The 15,953-nt window shown below is 38.9% G+C and overlaps 1 protein-coding gene across 1 annotated transcript in view; it reads left to right on the plus strand.

Moving 5' to 3' along the window:
• The window catches only part of LOC113047539 (uncharacterized), a 402,993-nt gene that overhangs the window by 299,927 nt on the left and 87,113 nt on the right, over window positions 1–15,953 (plus strand).

Raw genomic sequence — 15,953 nt, forward strand, 5'->3', positions numbered from 1 at the left:
GTCAGCAATCGGCTATTCCACATGGCGTTTTATTTATTTATTATCACAGAACATATTATTAATCAAAATTCGCACCTAACGTTACCCAGCCCGGGTAGCCTAGGCTACTGTATATTATGAGCACCACAAGATAACTCCTGATTTTTATAATATTTTAACTTTAAATAATACAGTTATCAAAGTACAAGTATGCTTACTTGTAAACACAACCTTAAACAGGCTTGCAGATTTAAATCCATTTAGAAATGATGAACAACCAGCCAGCCAATGATCTAACAGAAATTAACAGCTGCCTGTCAAACAAAAATGATAACAAACCAAATTAAATCCTTCATTGCCACACAGGCAAATGGCAAATCGCTTAATAGCCGAACTAATTATTATTAAAGTGTCACTCACAGTCACAAGCCTAAATTCGCTTTAACACAGTCCTCTTACATTTACTCTTCAAAGTAGTGATTAAAACGTAGCGTTAAATTTGAGGTAGAATTTTTGGCGGTCGACAGAAGCTTTTCACCAAAGCAGAGTGTGCATTTTACCGTTATGTTCTTTTCTTTTTCGTTGAAAAATTGAAAATAATGTGCGTACTTCCATAAACCAAACGCTGTCCTCTCTGCTATCTTGCCAGGAGTTCGAAAAAAAAAAAAAATCCCCCCCCCCACACACAGGGTCAGGCGCAGGGCACAGACGCATCACAGCCATTGACTTTACGATCACAGAGCTTCGGCTCCGCTGATACATTCGCAGGTGGCACAGTAGACCTAGGACTACTGTCTGACAAAATGCAGGCTGCAGTCAGGATTTTCCTTTCCTTAAAATAACGGATTACTTTTTTAAAAGAAATAACGAAGTTACTGATTACTTACACACGAAACTAACGCGTTAAGTTACAAATTTCAGGAAAAAAGTAATTAGAGTACTCTAACGCGTTACTTTGTAACGCGTTACCCACAACACTGCATATATCTAATCATTTCTGTAATACATTTTCATTTTAATTTTGCAACTTATAAATTTTTAAAAGCTAAGGTGTTGCTATGCGGTTGCTAGGGTATCTGGGATGGTTGCTAGGGTGTTGCTATGCGGTTGCTAGGGTACCCTGAGTGGTTGCTAAGGTGTTGCTATGCGGTTGTTAGGGTATCTGGGATGGTTGCTAGGGTGTTGCTATGCGGTTGCTAGGGTACCCTGAGTGGTTGCTAAGGTGTTGCTATGCGGTTGCTAGGGTATCTGGGATGGTTGCTAGGGTGTTGCTATGCGGTTGACTGGGTACCCTGAATGGTTGCTAAGGTGTTGCTATGCGGTTGCTAGGGTACCCGGGGTGGTTGCTAAGATTTTGGTATGAGGTTGCTAGGATACCCTGGGTGGTTTCTAGGTTGGTTTGGATAGTTGCTAGAGTGTTGCTATGAAGATAGATAGATAGATAGATAGATAGATAGATAGATAGATAGATAGATAGATAGATAGATAGATAGATAGATTAGAAGTATTAGATAGATAGATAGATAGATAGATAGATAGATAGATAGATAGATAGATAGATAGATAGATAGATTAGTCTGAATAGATAGCTAGCTAGCTAGATAGATAGATAGATAGACAGATTCACAGTCAGAAGATAGATAGATAGATAGATAGATAGATAGATAGATAGATAGATAGATAGATAGATAGATAGATAGATAGATAGATAGATTGATTAGTCTGAATAGATAGCTAGCTAGCTAGCTAGATAGATAGACAGATTCGCAGTCAGAAGATAGATAGATAGATAGATAGATAGATAGATAGATAGATAGATAGATAGATAGATAGATAGATAGATAGATAGATTGATTAGTCTGAATAGATAGCTAGCTAGCTAGCTAGATAGATAGACAGATTCGCAGTCAGAAGATAGATAGATAGATAGATAGATAGATAGATAGATAGATAGATAGATAGATAGATAGATAGATAGATAGATTAGATAGATAGATAGATAGATAGATAGATAGATAGATAGATAGATTAGTCTGAATAGATAGATAGCTAGCTAGATAGATAGATAGACAGATTCACAGTCAGAAGATAGATAGATAGATAGATAGATAGATAGATAGATAGATAGATAGATAGATAGATAGATAGATAGATAGATAGATAGATAGATAGATAGATAGATAGATAGATAGATAGATTAGTCTGAATAGATAGCTAGCTAGCTAGCTAGATAGATAGACAGATTCGCAGTCAGAAGATAGATAGATAGATAGATAGATAGATAGATAGATAGATAGATAGATAGATAGATAGATAGATAGATAGATAGATAGATAGATAGATAGATAGATAGTAGAGCCCGACCGATATGGATTTTTGGGGGCCGATGCCGATGCCGATATTAACTTGAAAAGAGCCGATTTATAAGCCGATATTTTGATTTTGAAAATAAACTGGATATTAGACCCATTTCCTATAAGCTGCACTTACATAACATTCAATGGCAAAATATCTGCCTGTTCTATGTATGTGGGCTGTATAAACCATTTTCCAGAAGGGATTTATGTAAAAAAAAGCCTTAGATTACGGTCTCAATCACTAAACAATTGCACATCAAAAGTATATATTTTTTAACGATCAAAAAACAGTCTGATTTTAAACATTTAACACTTTTACTTTCTTCCAGTTGAAGCTGATTTTAACAGTCTGTGTGTGTACTGTAAATAAATTATAATACTAAAGTTAAAGTTAAAGTATTTGCAGAAGTAGTCCCACACTTTTGCTGCTACATCATTCACCTTTTTCAGCCATCTGTAGGGCAGAAAGAGAGACATAGAAAGAATAAGCATGTGTATTAATAATATCACCATGTATCATTACTCATGTCATCATTAGAATTATAATAATAATAAACAGGGATCTCCTACATAGGCAAAAATGAGAAATATATATATTTTTTTTTATTTGTCAAGCAATAGGTATTAACCTCCTTATATTTAACAATATTATTTCAACATTTTCCTGTTATGTCTGTAAAGCTGCTTTGAAACAATATGTAAGAAAAAAAAAGAAAAGAAAAAAGCGCTTGTTCAGCTCACATTTATTTACATGTCCCCTCTGATTTAATCATTTCTGACGCACCTACTGTAGTTACTGTAACTACACTATATTTGCTCTCACAGACACATTCACAACGGACCCGTATATCTTCTCCTCTTCTCTTTGTGCAGTCTGAATCAAAATGGTTAACGTTAGTGCCATGAACACACCGCTGTCAATTTTGAGAAGAACCACCTTCAAACAAGTTAATAGCAAGCATTTAAGGGGCCTGCTAAAAAGGAAGCTATATTAGCGTTAGAGTAACGTAACCAGCCTGAATTCACCAAATTGTTCCCTGGGCCTGAGGGTAGCCTCTTCTTCCTTGCTTCTCTCTTAATTCTCATCAGCAGGACTAGCGCTATCGCTCGCTTCTTACAACGGGACAGATACATGTTTGCTGCTGACCGAAAAGAGGAACAACAGACTATGAAAGAGCTCCCGCTAAAAGTTTTTAAAACTCCGCCTACGCCATAGCGCAGAGCAGGGCAAATCGCATTGTATCTGAAGGGCAACGCTAAACCCAGCGGCCAAGCGCTGTGCATACCGCGTCCTGTGTGAAAGGCCCATTACGCGGTCATTATGTGGGAAACACACCGCAATAGAATAAGCACTAAACGCTAACTTTATAGTTCGACCTCTTATTAACGTTCGCGCTCTTCCACTGATAAACATGGTATTAGCTTTGTGGCTAATCTAATATAGCAATGCATTAGCAGCTGTAAGTGATGTTACAGAATATTTAGAAGTGATAATGATAGGACCGTTAACTAGAACTACCACACCGTTTTTATATACAGTGTATGAACTAAATCTACAATCATTTCACATGACGAACGACAGACTCACCTGGGTGGCTTGGCTGATCGCTTTCTTCTTTGTGGATTTCTGGCGCTGTTGCAACTCTGGAGCTGCAGACCGCCCTCTGGTGGGCAAACTATGCAACACTCATTACATGAGTGAAGAATATGAGACTGTTTCTCATGTTTCATCGGCCGTTATAAACGCCGATGCCGATTTAAATGCAATTAGCTCATATCGGCCGATAATATCGGCCGGCCGATATATCGGTCGGGCTCTAATAGATAGATAGATAGATTAGAAGTATTAGATAGATAGATAGATAGATAGATAGATAGTAAGATAGATAGATTCACAGTCAGAAGATAGATAGCTAGATAGCTAGATAGATAGCTAGATAGCTAGATAGATAGATAGATAGATAGATAGATAGATTAGAAGTATTAGATAGATAGATAGATAGATAGATAGATAGTAAGATAGATAGATTCACAGTCAGAAGATAGATAGATAGAATGATAGAATGATAGATAGATAGATAGATAGATAGATAGATAGATAGATAGATAGATAGATAGATAGACAGATTAGAAGTATTAGATAGATAGATAGATAGATAGATAGATAGATAGATAGATAGATAGATAGATAGATAGATAGATAGATAGATAGATAGAGTCAGAAGATGGATAGATGGATAGATTAGTTTTAATATAGATAGATAGATGTTTGAAGATAGATAGATAGATAGATAGATAGATAGATAGATAGATAGATAGATAGATAGATAGATAGATAGATAGTAAGATAGATAGATTCACAGTCAGAAGATAGATAGCTAGATAGCTAGATAGATAGCTAGATAGCTAGATAGATAGATAGATAGATAGATAGATAGATTAGAAGTATTAGATAGATAGATAGATAGATAGATAGATAGATAGATAGATAGATAGTAAGATAGATAGATTCACAGTCAGAAGATAGATAGATAGAATGATAGAATGATAGATAGATAGATAGATAGATAGATAGATAGATAGATAGATAGACAGATTAGAAGTATTAGATAGATAGATAGATAGATAGATAGATAGATAGATAGATAGATAGATAGATAGATAGAGTCAGAAGATGGATAGATGGATAGATTAGTTTTAATATAGATAGATAGATGTTTGAAGATAGATAGATAGATAGATAGATAGATAGATAGATAGATAGATAGATAGATAGATAGATAGATAGATAGAGTCAGAAGAAAGATAGAGTTAGATGATGATAGATAGATCGGTAGATAGATAGAAAGATAGATGAGTTTGAATATAGATAGATAGATAGATAGATAGATAGATAGATAGATAGATAGATAGATAGATTCACAGTCAGAAGATAGATAGATAGATAGATAGTAGGGGTGTAACGGTTCACAAAATTCACGGTTCGGTTCGATACGATACACTGATGTCACGGTTCGGTTCGGTTCGGTTCGATACGTTTTAGATACAGCAAAATGTAAAAACATCTCAACTTTTCAGAATGCCGCAAGCGCACCGCGGGTCATGTGACAAGAACCAACCAATCAGCTTCATCCTTTCCCGTAACAACGTTGAGAGCTCAGCCAAGATGAAGGAACAGCTGATCATAGTTGTATATGGATTGCAATTTTGAAATAAATTCAGTAGCAGAGCTACTGCAAGCGATTTTTAGAGCTGCAAATCCATTTATCCTTCGCTGAAATTTCCGCGTCTCATGGAGAGAGCACGTCATTGTTGCTTAGCAAAGACAGACGCCTCAGGAGAAAGACGCGCTTAGCGTTTTCCACGCGTTTTTAGGCACGATATGTGAACGGCCCCTAAGGCGCTCGCTCACTCAGCACGCGCTGAAGGCTCGTTGCAAAATGTCTAATGCATTTAACAGACCAGAAATATAAGATCCTAAAATAACCAACAGGTCTGGTGTTTGGGTTGGATTCCCTGTAAGCTATAGTGTCTAAATGCTGCAGGGATAGTTTGCTGCGTGCATGTTTCTCCTTTTTTTCGTATTTTCCCAGATAGTACTGACGCATATATCCCAGATATTCCCGCTGTTTTTTTTTTTTTTTTTTGTTTTTTATTCCCGCTGGTGTACCCTGTCATGTTGCAGATGCGACATACCGTTGTTTTTTTATCCACCACTCTCTTGCCATCACCATTATAGCTTAAAGGGAATCCAAAGTGCACCCAAACACCAGACCTGTTGGTTATTGGAGGATCTTCTCATTTCTAGTCTGTTAAACGCATTGGCTATTTTGCAACGAGCCTTCAGCGTGTACTGAGTGAGCGAGCGCCTGCTGAGTACCCTAACATAAACATATAAGATGGTGTTTTTTTCTTCTTCGGGAGTGTCAGGGGCGTTGCCTGTTACGTTGTTTGGGTTATTGGGCTACCTTGTTGAACGCATATCATTATATTTCTTTCTCTCTCTCTTTTTTTTTTTCAAATATAATTAATTACTCCAACGAACCGTTCGGTATACATAATGCGTACCGCGTACCGAACCGAAAGCGTCGTACCGAACGGTTCAATACGAATACGCGTATCGTTACACCCCTAATAGATAGATAGATAGATAGATAGATAGATAGATAGATAGATAGATAGATAGATAGATAGATAGATAGATATATAGATAGATAGGTTAGAAACTGTCAGATTATAGATAGATAGATATATTAGAAGTATTAGATAGATAGATAGATAGATAGATAGATAGATAGATAGGTTAGAAACTGTCAGATTATAGATAGATAGATATATTAGAAGTATTAGATAGATAGATAGATAGATAGATAGATAGATAGATAGATAGATAGATAGATAGATAGATCAGAATCAGAATCAGAATCAGAAAGAGCTTTATTGCCAAGTATGTTTGCGCATACAAGGAATTTGTTTTAGTGACATAAGCTTCCAGTACACAGAGACACCAACACACAGACAAAAAAAAAAAAAAAAAAAAAAAAAAAAGTAGTCAAATAAATAAGTGTATAAACAATTGTGCTATAAATGATAATGGAATAGGATTGAAAAAGATGCAGGGATGTACTAGGATGGAGGGGGTAACAAATAAATATAAGGATGTTGCACTTTTGTTTGCATAAGCAAAAGTGGGGAACATTTAACTGTTCATGAGGTAGATTGCCTGGGGGAAGAAACTGTTTTTGTGCCTTGCTGTTCTGGTATTTGCGGCTCTGAGACGCCGGCCAGATGGCAAAAGTTCAAAAATGGGGTGACTTGGATGTGAGGGGTCCAGAGTGATTTTATGAGCCCTTTTCCTCACTCTGGATGTATACAGTTCTTGAAGGGTGGGCAGGGGAGCACCAATAATCCTTTCAGCAGTCCGAACAGTTCTCTGTAGTCTTCTGATGTCTGATTTTGTTGCTGAGCCAAACCAGACAGTTATAGAAGTACACAGTACAGACTCAATGACGGCCGAGTAGAACTGTTTCAGCAGCTCCTGTGGCAAGTTAAACTTCCTCAGCTGGCGAAGGAAATACAACCTTTGTTGGGCCTTTTTTACAATGGAGTCAATGTGATTGTCCCACTTCAGGTCCTGAGAGATGGTGGTTCCCAGGAATCTGAATGACTCCACTGCAGTCACAGTGCTGTTCATGATGGTGAGTGGGGAAAGTGCAGGTGGGTTTCTCCTGAAGTCCACGATCATCTCCACTGTTTTGAGGGTGTTCAGCTCCAGGTTGTTAAGACTGCACCAGACAGCCAGCTGCTCAACCTCTTGTCTGTAAGCAGACTCATCACCGTCCTGGATGAGGCCGATGACTGTAGTGTCATCTGCAAACTTCAGGAGCTTGACAGAGGGGTCTTTAGAGGTGCAGTCATTGGTGTAAAGAGAGAAGAGCAGAGGGGAGAGAACACATCCCTGAGGGGCACCAGTGTTGGTGGAGCAGCTGTTTGATGTGAATTTCCCCAGTCTCACTAACTGTTGCCTGTCTGTCAGAAAGCTGGTGATCCACTGACAGATAGAGCTAGGAACAGAGAGCTGGGTCAGTTTGGTCTGGAGGGTTGTTGGGATGATGGTGTTGAAAGCCGAACTAAAGTCCACAAACAGGATCCTCACATAAGTCCCTGTTTTGTCCAGATGTTGCAGGATGAAGTGCAATCCTATGTTGATTGCATCATCCACGGACCTGTTTGCTCGGTAAGCAAACTGCAGGGGGTCCAGTAAGGGTCCAGTGATGTCCTTCAGATAACCCAGAACCAGTTTTTCAAACGACTTCATGACGACAGACGTTAGAGCCACAGGTCTGTAGTCGTTAAGTCCTGTTATCTTGGGTTTCTTTGGGATGGGGATGATGGTGGAGCGTTTGAAGCAGGAAGGTACTTCACACAACTCCAGGGATCTGTTGAAGATCTGTGAAAAGATGGGGGCCAGCTGGTCAGCACAGATTTTCAGACAGGCTGGTGTAACACCATCTGGGCCTGGTGCTTTTCTTCTTTTGTTCTTCTTGAAGACCTGGCGCCAGAGATGGGGACTCGAGTTTGAGACTCGGACTCGAGTGCGACTTAAGTCGCACAAACAGTGACTTCAGACTCGACTTGAGACTCGTCCTCGAAAGACTTCAGACTCGACTCGGACTCGAGCTCCGGGACTCGTGAACAATGTTAATTTTTAGTAAACGTCAGATGAGCTCGCTGTTAGAGTTGTGACGTTCGCGAACGAACCGATTCTTTTGAACGGCTCATAAACATGAACGATGGGAGCCGAGTCATGGCTGGAGGGGAGCCGTTCTTTCTGTCGCTCTTTTTTCCTATGCGTGTTTCAGAGCGCGTGTTTCACACAGATGCACACAAATGAGCTCCTCCGCGAGACAGAACAGTTATAGGGGGAGGGGCGCACCCAGCGCAGGCCAACCCTTTATAGCGTGATGATATTAGTTATTAGTTGTGCACGCATCCTTCACGTGAGTACTCCAGTGGAAAAAAACCTGCGTGCCTCTGTCATTGGGTAGGAGCGGAGCCATGACGTTTTGCACAGATATTCATTGCAGCCCACTTTGTTATTGTTCATTGACTTGAAGGGGCTGATGTCCTATTTGCAAAGTTTACAGTAGTAATAGTATGTAGACATTTCCATTTTATTTATTCTAATTTTATCTACTTTAAATATTTTTGGTTCTCTATCAAAATGTTATTGTGTGATAACAATGTTCTTGTGTTGAAGTGTTTGTAGTAAAAGCTGTTTTGCACAGAAATTCATTGCAGCCGGCTTTGTTTTTGATGTTTATTTGTGAGTAGGTATTGTATGAATAACATAAGTCAGCGTAGCTTTGTTCATTCTTAAGCCAGACAAGAGGTGTGCAGCTATACAGCCAGGACAGACAGAACACCATTACTGAATCCATACATGCAAAATACAGATATTAACTTAAAAGTAAAGCATTCTTGGTGTTTTTGTCATGTTGCAATAGCCTGTTTACACTGATTATATACCAAAATCAAAGTTGATATTGTATGCTAATAAATGGAGTTGTCATAATAACATATTACATGCTTTGAATTCCTTATATATAGCTATGCAGTGTTCTAAGCAGCTTGGATGGGGCGCTGTACGTGATGCAACATTTATTATAACCAGAGACTTAATATAATAAAGAGACTTGAGACTTGACTTGGACTCTAGCTCAGAGACTTGAGACTTGACTTGGACTCTAGCTCAGAGACTTGAGACTTGACTTGGACTCTAGCTCAGAGACTTGAGACTTGACTTGGACTCTAGCTCAGAGACTTGTGAGCATCTCTGCCTGGCGCACATCATCTTCACAGATTTGAAGAGCAGTAGGTGTGGAACGGGGGATTGCAGGATGTGTTAATGGTTGTGTAGGGAGATGGTCAGAATGGGTGTTGGGGGTTTCAAATCTGCAATAAAACTCATTCAGGTCGTTAGCAAGTCGTTGATTAGCCTCAGTGCAAGGGGATGGTGTCTTGTAGTTTGTGATGGCCCTCAGTCCTCTCCAAACTGAAGTTGAGTCGTTGGAAGAAAACTGGTCTTCCAACTTTTTAGCGTAGTTCTTTTTAGCCGCTCTGATCTCTTTGTTCAGTGTGTTCCTGGCCTGATTGTACAAGACCCTGTCCCCATTTCTGTAGGCATCCTCTTTGGCCTGACGAAGATGTCTGAGTTTTACTGTAAACCATGGCTTATCGTTGTTGAATGTTAAATAAGTCCTGGTAGGAATGCAAACATCCTCACAGAAACTAATATAGGATGTTACAGTCTCTGTGAGTTCGTCCAGATCGGTGGTAGCAGCTTCAAAAACACTCCAATCAGTGAGGTCAAAACAAGATTGTAAATCCTGCTCCGTTTCGCTGGTCCATCTCTTCACAGTCCTTACTACAGGTTTAGCAGATTTAAGTTTCTGTTTGTAGGATGGTATAAGATGAATCAGACAGTGATCAGAATTTCCCAAAGCTGCTCGTGGAACAGAGTGATATGCATCCTTTATTGTAGTGTAGCAGTGATCCAATATATTACTGTCTCTGGTGGGACATGTAACATGCTGTCTGTATTTTGGCAGTTCACGGGAGAGATTGGCTTTATTAAAGTCCCCCAGAATGATTAAAACAGAGTCCGGGTGTTGTTGTTCTGTCTCTGTGATCTGATCAGCAAGTTTCTGTAAAGCTGAGCTCACGTTCGCTTGCGGATGGATGTAAACACTAACCAGAATGAACGAGTGAAACTCCCGCGGGGAATAGAACGGCTTGCAGTTGACAAACTGCATTTCTAGATCAGGACAGCACATCTTCTTTAACACAGTTACATCTCTACACCACCACTCATTGATGTAAAAGCATGTCCCGCCGCCGCGCGATTTCCCCGTGGATTCTGATTCGCGATCCGCTCTGAACAGCTGAAAGCCCGGCAGATAGAGCGCGCTGTCCGGTATGGTGTCATTCAGCCAGGTTTCCGTGAAACACAGAGCAGCAGAGTGAGAGAAATCCTTATTTGTCCGAGAGAGCAGAAGGAGTTTGTCTGTTTTGTTGGGTAGAGAGCGGAGATTTGCCAGATGGATGCTAGGCAACGGCGTTCGAAATCCGCGCTTCCTGAGTCTGACGAGCGCTCCCGCTCGCTTCCCCCGTCTGCGCGTCCTGAAGCGTTTGATCAGCGCCGCCGCTCCTCCGATAACAACGTTCAGTAAAGCGTCTGAATAATTTAAATCTGGTAAAAGATCTTGTGGTGTGTTCTGCCGAATGTTCAGCAGTTCATCCCTGGTGAAACTGATAGTGTTTGTTAAACAAAAAACAGGAAAAACGAACAAAAACAGCACAAACACTGGAGAGCAAAGCACTGAAGCAGCCATGCGCGGCGCCATCGAGTACCATAGATAGATAGATAGATAGATAGATAGATAGATAGATAGATAGATAGATAGATAGATAGATAGATAGATAGATAGATGAGTTTGGATAGATAGATATATAGATAGATAGATAGATAGATAGATAGATAGATAGATAGATAGATAGATAGATAGATAGATAGATTAAATTATGTAATTTAATGTTCCTTTTCATTTTGCTGTAACTGTATGTAACTGTAAATACAAAAAGGCATATGCTTCCATACTGTTTGACTCTCATTTAGTGTACATACATATTGGCTGAGGTTAGTTTTACTGAAGTTCATTTGTAATTTATTTAATATTGTATCCTGTTAAAGCAATCAATTAATAAAACATCTGTTTTCTCTCTGTGACTTTATATCATTCAAACACTGCTCTAAAATTAGTGTCGATCAATGTTAATTTACTGGAGCAGATAGATAATCTTCAGAGAAAAGTCTAAAATATTTTTTTTCTTTTTCTGTCTTTTTCTCAGTCTAATCAGCAGGAAGAGAAAGAGAGAAACATCTCCAGCATCCAACAGTGTGTCCTTGAAAAACAACCCACACATGTTCAGTAAGAGTGCAGTGGCTTTGCACCCTGTTAAGTAAGTATAATCATGATGCTGATAATGTCATATTATGAGTGAACGGAAAAAGAGGTGAATGAAAAATTATGGAATCCATCTGTGATTGTGATTATAATTCAGGATGTTAAATGAGTTGGTGGTGAATAGGTGGTGCTTTATTGCTGTCAGGGTGATTCAGTGATCTCATAGCAAAATGTTTTAAATTGCTTTTTCACCTGTTTTTAGCACTGACCCCTTGTGACTGGATCAACAAAAATGCCCCTTAATACCAGTTAGAAATGTAATTCAGCTTTAATTGTATAGTGCTTTTCAGGTACATATTTGATCTAAAGCAGCTACTGTAGCTTAAGCCTTGTCTGTGAAACCGGGGGAATGAGTTGGAAACAATGTTGTGGAAAAGCACAATTCTGCTCTGCATACATGCAGCTTCTGTGCTGCTTTCACTCTCACCTCGAGTGTTTTATGCTTCTGTGCTTCTTTCTGACATTTCTTTGTTAGATGTATGTTTACACAGAAATTATTTCACGTGTCATATGGGTTAGATGATTTAATGTCACATTGACAGAATCGTTTAAATAAACAGGTTGTTTGTTTTGGTGTGTTTACAGTGATTGGAGAGCTGACCAGATCAGACATGTGTCCTCACAGACCGGCACATCCTCCTGCTATCAGAACCACTTCAGTCATCATGACACAGAAACAGACCTTCAGCTCCATCCTCACCAACCACTTCTTAATGATCTGCAGAGAGTCAAAAACCAGCACAAAACCAGCATAAAGAACAAGTATGAGAGATTATTTGAGGGAGTTAAACTACAAGAGAATCAAACCCTCGTGAACAGGATTTACACACAGCTGTACATCATAGAGGGAGAGAGTGAAGGAGTGAATGAAGAACATGAAGTGCTACAGATGGAGAAAAGTTACAGGACACTCCAAGACACTCCAATCAACTGCAATGACATCTTTAATCCTTTACCTGAACCAGGAGATGAGGAGAAGAGAAGAAAGAAAGACACAATAAAGACTGTTCTTACTAAAGGCATCGCTGGAATTGGAAAAACCGTCTCTGTGCAGAAGTTCATTCTGGACTGGGCCGAGGGAAAAGCCAATCAGGATGTAGATTTCATGTTTGTTCTTACATTTAGAGAACTGAACTTGATTAAAGATCATCAGTACAGTATTCACAGACTTCTGCTTGACTTTCATCCTGAACTTCAACAACTCGACTCAAAGATTTATGATGAATGTAAAGTTGTGTTCATCTTTGATGGTCTGGATGAAAGTAGAATTTCACTGATGTTTACAGACAGTCAGAAAGTTTCTGATGTGACTGAGATTTCATCAGTGGGTCTGTTGATGTCAAACCTCCTGAGAGGAGATCTGCTTCCCTCTGCTCTCATCTGGATCACCACCAGACCAGCAGCAGCCAATCAGATCCCCTCCAACTACATCAACCGTGTGACTGAGATTCAGGGATTCAGTGACCCTCAGAAGGAGGAATATTTCAGGAAGAGAATCAGTGACGAGCATCAAGCCAGCAGAATCATCTCACACATCAGAAGAGCAAGAAGCCTCCACATCATGTGTCACATACCCGTCTTCTGCTGGATCTCAGCCACTGTGCTTCAAAACATCCTGAAACAAGATCTCAGTGCAGAAATCCCTCAAACTCTAACTGAAATGTACATCTACTTCCTGCTCATTCAAACAAAGATGAGGAACCAGAAGTATGAAGAGAGACATCCAGAGAAACTCCTGCAGTCCAACAGAGAAGTGATTGTGAAACTTGCTGAACTGGCTTTCAATCAGCTGATGAAGGGCAATGTGATGTTTTATGAGGAGGACCTGAGAGAGAGCGGCATAGATGTCACTGACGCCTCGGTGTATTCTGGGATCTGCACGGAGATCTTTAGAGAGGAGTCTGTGATTTATCAGAGGAAGGTTTACAGCTTTGTACATCTGAGCTTTCAAGAGTTTTTTGCAGCACTGTATGCATTTTACCGCTATTTACACAAAAACAGTGAGGTTCTGAAAATTTTCCTGAAGGTTTCTCTGGATGTGTTTCTGGAGGGAGCAATGGATAAAGCCTTGGAGAGTAAAAATGGACACCTGGATCTTTTCCTTCGGTTTCTTCATGGCGTCTCAATGGAGTCCAATCAGAGACTCTTACAAGATGTACTGATACATACAGAGAACAACCCAGAGATCTTCACGAAAATAATCCAAAACCTCAAACAAGGTCAAAAAGACAATGTCAGTCCGGAAAGATGGATGAATCTGTTACACTGCTTGACTGAGATGAAAGATAATTCTCTTGTTGAAGAAGTGCAGGTGCTTTTAAAGTCTGAAGCAAAAACTAAAATTCTTACTCTTGCACAATGTTCAACTTTGGCAAACATGATCCTGATGTCAGAGGAGGTGCTGGATGAGTTAGATCTTAAAAAGTACAATATCAAATCAAAAGAGGGTCGATGGAGACTGCTACCTGCTGTGAGAAACTGCAGAAAAGCTCTGTGAGTGTTAAAATTTAATAATAATATGAATATAATTATAGTAGAGCTGTAATCGGGCCTTAAAAGTTAGGCCCGACAGGACCCGAGCCCAACAAGTACATTTTGACTGACACCTTTTTAAAAGCCCAAACCCATTTACAGCCCGACATTATTCAAATGTACGTACACACACCGCTCTTTTGCCTTTTGTCAAGAATGAGCCATTTATACATGTTTTAATATAATTTGTACATGACTAACATAATAGACCACTTGGAAGTTTGAACACAGAAATAAAATAAGTCACCTGTAACATCGTAAAACATCTCAGCACTCTAAATAGCCCTAGGTATAGGCTCATTTAGCCTATAAATAGTCCAACGCACCAATAAAAACGAGTATTTCTTAACAAATTAAATTGAGATAAATTCTAAACTAATGATGGTTATGGTAATGATGTTATTTGGCAATAACTAAATTAATTAAGATAAAGGCTCTGCCGGATTTGCTTCGCCATTGCAGCTGACATTTAATAAAAAAATAATGCCAACACTAGCCTATATAGCCTATTCTGTCTACATAATGCATTTAAGACTCAATTAATATTTAGTTATCATTTGAAAACCCTTTACTCACCAAGATTAGTGTAGGCCTACATGTTTTTTGTGGAGGGAAATGATTGAATCCACTGTAGATGTCTTCAGCGCGTTCCTGCGCTCACTGATGGTGCGTCCAGCAATATAACCCACTGGCTCATTATTCTCATTATAAACATGGTCAAGCCTTTTCCACTCCTCAAACTCTGCTTTAGTTGCTGGTGCGACCAAAACGTGATCGCCAGAGGCAAGCCTCCATTTCAACTACTCGGCATGCATTTTTGCATCTTTCTCGCACTGATCACATGACCGCTCATTTACCGCGCAAGCCCGAGTAGAATGATATAAATAAAGATCTTAAGCTCTAAATTATAGTGGACTATGAAGAAAACACTTATTGATAAAAGTGAAATGATAATATTCAACTAATATGGATTTTTCCACAATTAAGTTATGTATAAATATATAAATCTATGTAATGTTAGTAAAAGATTACTTTTAAGCAGGGCTGGTAAGTGATTAATTTTTTATCTAATTACATGATGTGTCGATTAATTAATGTAATTGATCATAAATTATTCGCACATCAAATTTGGCTGAGGAATTACTCCCAAAAGATAAAGTCATTGTTGTGTAAAGCATCAAACAGAGATTACAAAAAGTAGCAATATTTTGTTTGATAAAATGTATTACATATACTCTTTTGGACCATGAGGGTGAGTAATTGACACAATTGTCAATTTTGGGTGGGGGAACTATACCTTTATTAATTTTATTATTATTACTATGGAAAATTAAATTATTTATTTAATAAAATGATATGTTAAATAATAAACTAAAACTGTCAGTAGGTGGTGGTAAATGTCTTAATGACCAAGTAATTTATTAATTCGTTCGATTTGTTCAAATGGCTGATTCAATCAGGAGTGAAGTAAATTTTTCTTTATGAATGGTCCATTAAATCATATAGGCTTATTCAACTGGATCATCACCATCAGACCGATTGGTGTGGATAACAAGGT

The sequence above is a fragment of the Carassius auratus genome, chromosome 28, assembly GCF_003368295.1.
Source record: "Carassius auratus strain Wakin chromosome 28, ASM336829v1, whole genome shotgun sequence".
Taxonomy (NCBI): domain Eukaryota; kingdom Metazoa; phylum Chordata; class Actinopteri; order Cypriniformes; family Cyprinidae; genus Carassius; species Carassius auratus.